The 7,119-nt window shown below is 46.2% G+C and overlaps 1 long non-coding RNA gene across 1 annotated transcript; it reads left to right on the top strand.

Annotated features, from left to right (window-relative positions):
* Nucleotides 1-9: 9 nt before the first annotated feature.
* On the top strand, nt 10-3,106 carry LOC121020490 (uncharacterized). The gene is made up of 2 exons (XR_005786155.1): nt 10-603; nt 1,606-3,106. It is a non-coding gene; the product is annotated as an uncharacterized LOC121020490 (long non-coding RNA).
* The last annotated feature ends 4,013 nt before the right edge of the window (nt 3,107-7,119 follow it).

The following is a 7,119-nucleotide window of genomic DNA, read 5'->3' as shown; positions in this document are numbered from 1 at the left end:
TCCGTGAGCTCTGCATCAGTGTCCAGGGTTCCACATCCGTGAGCTCTGCATCAGTGTTCAAGCAAGCTGCAGCCTGGTACGCTCCGCCAGGTTCTAGGCGATGGAAGGTTCTGGAAAGTGGATCATTTCCCCCCCTCTGGTAGACAGTCTACGTTTTAGATGGTGCATGTATTGCATGTGTGGTGTCTGTGTGTTTGACATCTACATATATAGCTTGTGGTACAAAAATCGTGAAAACTTTCATTTTCCCTAAGGCTTATGTCCAAGTGCTTGTGCCTTGAATGCAGATTATAATAAACAGAGGCAGTCTGTGTCTGGAAACGCTGGACATCTCTGCCTGAGTTAGCGCTCTTGTTCCAGGCCTCAGGGGACCAAGACAGAGGGTGTTTTTCTACTTTGCCCTGGAGCCCCTGAGCCTTTGCAGATTGACATAGCTGCTTTTCTCCGTGTGCAGGATCTTGCCTCCAGCCCCCCGCAGCTGTGGGGCCGGTGGGGGAAGGTAGAGAGAAGTGGGAAGGAGATCTATGATTGAACCTCTGCTGTCAAACACGGTGTTGGATGCCGTACTTGGATTGCACGGGATCTTTCGCACAGCCGTGGAGAGTAGGTATTTTATAAGGGAGGCAGTGTAGCGCTTCAGAGCTCAGACTTTAGAGCCAGTCCACCAGGATTTTGTTATCAGTTGGCCACTTTTTTTTACAGTATGTGACTTCCCAGTGCCTCAGTTTCCCCATAGGTAAGGGGAGTGTAATACTGGCCTGACCTCAATTGTTCGTTGTTGAGATTAAATAAAGAACTGTGGGGTGCTTACGAGAATGCCTACCGTACAGCAGCAGGTAAATACTTGTTAAATAAAGGGGATAGAAATAGAGGTTCATTGCCCTGTTCGCAGAGCAAAGTGGCTGGGTGAGGTCAGAACTTGGGTCTCTCGGCTTGAAGCAGGTGATTGTTCTAGCTCACTGCTCACCATCCTTCCTTGCTTTTCTTCCCCATTTTGTTTGACTTGTATCCTGAGTCCAATCTGTTCCTTCCTCCTCACCTTGCCAGATCTGGGGGTGGGGCTGGGGTCGTCCCTCTATCATCCTGGTTTTCCCTGTGGTTGGACCTTGTCAAGACATCCTAGGGCCCACGACTTAGAGCTTGAATGTTAAAGGTGGTCCACGGAGGCAGGTGATAGGACTTTGGGGTTGCATGGACCATTTTAGATGCATGGTCAGTCTCTTAGGATAGAAAAAACGATCGTTTGTGTCGTGTGTGTGTGTGTGTGTGTGTGTGTGTGTGTGTCGCTTCCTTTCCTCCCTCAAACATGGAAGCATCCTGTGAGCAGAGTCTGTGCCCCAGACTTCCTATTGTACTTGCTCCAAGCATTTGGCTTTCTGCTGAGCACGGAGATAGCAGCTCAGGGGTGTTTGAATCGAGGAAGGAGAGCACCACGTTTCACGGCCTTTTCCTGTCTCTAAACATAAAATGCCATGGGGCAGTCTTTTTCCTTTTTACGGTGGCAGGTTCAAGAGTTTATGGATTTGGCGATCTTTGACCTGCCCTGTCTTCCCCTGGCCACTTCTCCCAGAGTTTCTGGCATAAGCTTGTGTCCTTCTCTTGCAGGTCTCCAAATGCTGTGAAGTTGGCTTGAACCTGTGAACCTTCTGCCAGCTCTCCATCTTTTACACTCTCTTAAGAAATGCTGCTAAAGATGTAGACCGTATTTACAAAGTCCTTAGGTGTGGCCGTGAGGGACATAGCGTTCGGTCTCCAGAACCGAAACTATAGAAGGGGTTTGATGACTGTTGCCTTGGTCCCGCCTAACTCACCTACCCGTGCCCAGTTGATCTTGGACGGGCGTTTTCAGGAACGTTAACGTTTATGTAAACTGCAGTGGGGTTTTCGACTAAGGATACAGGGTCCTTAAGGCAAGACAACACTATTAATAGCGTGTGGATGTGTGTGGTTTATTTTTGTTTTCAAAATGGAAATGTCTCTTTGGGGTTTTGGCATATGCTCTTGGATATGTGGAAAGATGAGAAAACATCATTTGGGAAACTCAGCACTCCTACCATATTAGGAAATTTACAGTGCCTCGGATTTCACATTTAATGTTTTAATTGCCTGGTTTGGTAGTAGAAAAATCTCAAACGTCTCTCTTTTCATTTGAAGCTGCCACCACTTTCCCCCCCACCCCTCTCCAGCAGTGGACTACAGCCAGCTTCTCCTTCCTGCTCCAGCCCCAGCATATGGCCCGAGCAGTTGTCCTGAGAACACAGTTCATCACGTGGAGATGTTGACTTCTGACATAGGCCGTTGTTTCCTGTGTCGCTTGTAAATATCCTAGAGGTGCAACGAAAATGGAGTTGTATTTTCGAAATTTTGAAGACCTGTTGGAATAGAGGGTGCTCCTCCAAACCTTCTGTAAGGTCCATGAGAGGTGAAAGAGAATTTTGCCATCGTGGTCGGGGGACAGCATCGAAGACCCATGCCTGTACGATAAGAGACACACAGATGGAGACCGCATGGCAGAGTGGAGAATGAACAGAAGTTGAATGGTCCATGGAGTTGAGGCCTTTTGAAAAAATCAAGATGTAAAATAAAATGGGCATTTACTCTTCTTGTTAAATACCTTCTTATGGAAGAAATAGTAGTTCGAGGATTTCTCAAAGTCATTTCTTGGACAAAAAAACGGGAAGGGAATAAGCTTATACATCTTCAGCGTCACACATGGTCACAGGTTCAGAAGGAAATGCGCTCATATCTGGGGAACCGAGGCTTCATCACCAGGCAGCTGAGAGAGGGGATTGTGTTCACTTTTCATGGACCACTCGAAATAGAATTCCAATTAAAATGTATTTCATATTTCAACAGCCCAGTGTAATTTTTAATCATAGAGTAATCCATGCTTCGTGTAGAAAATGTGGGAAATACAGGAAGACTTCCAGAAGAAAATAAAAATAACCTATAATTATGTAAACCAGAGAGAATCGGGAGATATTTTTTAGTGTTTGTTTCTTTGTGCTTATGTCTCTGTGCGTTTTTTTGCAAGTAGGATCTGCGTATAAATAATTTTTGAGTTCTCATTTTCTTTCTGTAATAATAAATATGGTACTTAATGGTCGCATTGTAATTCTTGATACGGTTAGCCCAGAACTTTCTTACGGGATCTCTGCTGTGCTGGCTGTGGTGGCGGTAGTTTGTAGCATGAGGTTAAGCAGTACGGCAAAGAGCATGGGGAACTGAGTGCTCAGCAAAATGCTGTCGGTTGATTTCCCTGGTGGGAGTTTTTCTTTGTTGTCTGTAGCTCCTCTTGTTTTCCCATTTCTTCTATCTTCTCATTCATTTTCCTATACGGGACTGAGTCTCATTTGGCGTCCCTGTTTCCCGCTTGACTCCCTCTCTCTGGAGCGTTACCCCATGCCCTCCTGATAATGTATCGTTTTCTACTACCACAGGATTTGAAGTCTTCAGAAACGGAGCAGCTAGCTACTTTTTCCTCGTCCTTTCTCATTTGTCTATTTTTGTTTTCTTGGTAGCCTAATTAGTGCTGTTTTCGAATTCTTTTTTAAAAAAACTTTTTCTTAATGCTTATTTTTGAGAGCGAGTGAGCAGAGGGAGGGGAACACAGAATCCAAAGCAGGCTCCGGGCTCTGAGCTATTAGCACAGAGCCCGAGGCGGGGCTCGAACCCATGAAGTACGAGATCATGACCTTAGCCAAGTCGGATGCTCAACCGCCTCAGCCACCCAGGCGTCCCTATTTTCTTATTCTTAATATAGTTTTTACCTCTTACTCTCTTTGGCAGATCCCCACATTTTGTAACCCAGATTTGGCTCTGTTTTTTGTGGGAAGTCCTCTCCACACTTTAGAAAGGGGATGTGGCCTGTATACGTGCAGAGTTGAGAGGTGAAGCTTGAACAGTGAAATGTGGGTCCTTCATGCACTAGGAGAGCAGGAGGAGAGAGATGGGTGTGAACCAGTTTACTCAAGGAAGGCTTCACAGAGGGGCGCCTGGCTGGCTCAGTCAGAAGAGCAGGTGACTCTTGATCTTGGGGTTGTGAGTTTGAGCCTTACTTTAAAAAAAAAAAAAAAAAAAAAAAGGAGGCTTCATAGATGTGAGTGCATTTACTGGGGGTATGAAAGGATGGTTGGATGTACACGGAGGACCGGGAAAGAGCGGGTATTTCATGATTGGGAAAGGAATAAACAGAACCCCCAGGACTATTAGTAGCAGGTGTTTGGTGGAAATGAACGTGGCAGGTAAGTGCAAAGTTGAGGATATAAGAATGTCTGTGCTCACAGTGAACAAAAGGGGAACATAATGACCTCTCGGAAGTCAGTATATGCTCCCTCTGTGTGGAAGCCCACCGTGAATTTCTGTAACCCTTGGCTAGACCCACTCCCTGGTTCTCTTCCAGTTCCCGACTGCTGCTCTCCCTGCAGGAACAATCCTGGCTCCTCCTCTCTTCCTTAGCCTCCCACTGGAAATGCCATTAAGTATAGACAATACAGTTTTCCCAAAGAATTTCCCAAACACAGTCTCATCGGATGCTTATGATAATCTGGGGCAGGCACTGTTGCACCCATTGAAAAGCAGGAATCTGAGTGTCCTTGAAGCTAAACACTCCTGAAGCCACAAAAGGCACCAGTGGCCTGTGAGGCTCAGGCCCAGGTGTGGCCAGCGCTCCTTGTGATCAGTCACACCAACTACCATTTAGGCCCCTCTGTTGTTCACGTGCTCATTGGCTGGTTTCGGGCATGTTTGGCACATCTCGAATGAGCACCTCCAATCGGCTGGGCCCCAAGCCAAGACAGAGAGGAACCCTCCCTCTGTGTTCCCCCTTCAAGGCAGATGGGATTATAGATGCAAAGCTGATAGTTGAAGTTTTGCGTGGTGGTGGCGTGGATGCGTCTAGAAGGACTTTCAGGCTGAAATTTTGGCAGGGACTTAGGTTCCCGGGAGGGGAAGTGGTGTCTTCACCGAGATATTGAGGAAAGGGTTAAGCGTTCCTTCCAGGAATAGGTAATGTAAAGGGGTAAAAGTTGACAGAGGACAGTGGTCTATCTGGGCACGTAAAAAACAGTCGAATTTGCCGGGAATCTGGGGTGCAAATTAGCAAAGGGCGGAAGATGAAACTGAAGAGGTGGGCAGATCACGTGTGGCTTCAGAAACTATGGTTAGAGACTTGACCTTCTGGGCACCATGAGGGACCTTGTCAAAGGCACAGAGCCCGAGTGACGTGACCACATTGGCCACGTGGGAAGGCTCCTCTGATGCAACGGGAAGGCATCATGTGCCAAAGAAGAACCATTAGCAGAGGTAAGAAGGTAATGTTCTCTTCCTCAGACTCTGGAGGAGTCAGAGGGCCTCTTCTGGAGCGAAGCTACGTACGATGGTGGGTGGAGAAAGGGGAGTTTGCTGTCTTCTGTGATTTGGAGCCAAAGGCACGTTCTTGGCTCAGTTCTTTGTAACATCTGTGAATCTTAAGTTAGAAAAATGGCTTCGAAATCCTTAATGTCAACACAGACCTGGCATTTGAACTACCTTTCTCCAGATCCAGATAATCAAGACCAGTTTTGATTTCATTAAAATTGTATCCTTGTTTTGTCTTCAAGCCATGGGTCTAAAAACGCAAGCTGTTTAAGAACATACGTACCTTCCTAGAAGTTGAGAATAATGGCAAAGCATCTCTATAGAGCTAACATTCATAAAAAGGTTGTAAAATAAAACATAGCCCAGAAGCTTTTCATTAAGGCTTGGGTTCACTGGTGAGCGTGTGCAGCATGGTCCAGCCAAGGAGCTTGGTGAAAACATCTGCTTCGGTCAGACGGGCAGTGCGGTCAGGCTGGTCAGTGTACCTGGACCTTTGCCTAATAGAGCTGCTTCTGTCTTCGTAAGGAAAATACTCTTCTTTTGTGGTCCTTTCTACATTTTTCTCCTAAGCAACTCCCTTTAGAGACTAATTTATCCTTCCCTTTTCTTTCAGAAAGAGAGATGGTGGGTAATCCCAGAGAGCTGGTGGGAAGGAGCCACCTGTAAGCTTAGGGTCCTTCTAGTCCCTGGAGAGCTCTGAACTTGCCTGTTCTCCCTCAGGTGGCTCATTGTTTCTGTTACCTGGATAGAAGGCGTATGTGACTCCCCTGTCTGCCTGGCAGTCTCGTTGCCATGGAAACTTCCATTCCACACACCTGATTGACACATCACGCTTGGCCAAGTCCAGACAGAGGTCACAGCCTGGCATTTGTCCTTTGTTTCCCCTTCTTGTGTATCCAGGCACTTAAAAACGGGTAGAGGGATGAGAGGGTGGGTAGTGTTGTGTGAGGAAGCTTTGTTGTCCAGGGTACAAATTTGGGAGTTTTAGGAATGATCCTTGTTAAGGGAAGAGCAGATCAAATGGAAAAGTCGGTACACTTTTCAGCCTCTCATGAAAGGAGAGGCTTTGATTCAATGAAAAGTCTGCAGGTGATGTTCCAGGTTTTTGGGCGACCTAGGAATAGAACAGATTAGGGAAGCTGTTGTTCCTTAGCAGGTTTTCTGTCCCATTTTTACCGAATTATCCAATAATCTGAAGTCATGGTGTACACGTTAAGACTGTGACCTGGGTTTAGACCAACCATGAATTACAGCTGTGTGTTAAGAATCAAGTCCTCCGATGATGATGTTTAGAACATTGGTTGACTTTTACGTAATATACAGTATTTCAGAAAGCACAAAGTTTTGCGGTAGGTGTCACTAAGGGTCAATATGCTTGCTGGAATATGATTGTTTCCCCCATGATTTCTTTCTTCCTCTTGGATATCTCCTTTCATACATGACCTAGAGAAAAGACCTGGTAAGAGGGGAGATTAACCTACTTTCCCAGCCAGAATTTCTCTTCCATAGATTGAGAAGTTTTCTTTTGTTTCCTGCTTATGAGGTCCTGTTTCAGAAATTGAAAGACTTTCACCTTGACATGCTAACCAGGCTTCCTAAAACATTAGGTTTCAAAACCTCTATGTGGGGTAGTTAGGTGTCCCGTATGGGTGATGGAGTTAGCGAGTCACTGGCTACTTGGCATTACTCCCGCTTGCTCTCCTGTTTCTCCAGTTTGCTAGTTTACCTCCTATTTGGATGGCCTTGGTTTGCAGACCGTGC

The sequence above is a fragment of the Herpailurus yagouaroundi genome, unplaced genomic scaffold (assembly GCF_014898765.1).
Source record: "Herpailurus yagouaroundi ecotype Mexico unplaced genomic scaffold, PumYag 250, whole genome shotgun sequence".
Classification (NCBI taxonomy): domain Eukaryota; kingdom Metazoa; phylum Chordata; class Mammalia; order Carnivora; family Felidae; genus Herpailurus; species Herpailurus yagouaroundi.
The sequence above is the reverse complement of the archived record's forward strand: the minus strand, read 5'-3'. Positions and strand labels throughout refer to the sequence as shown.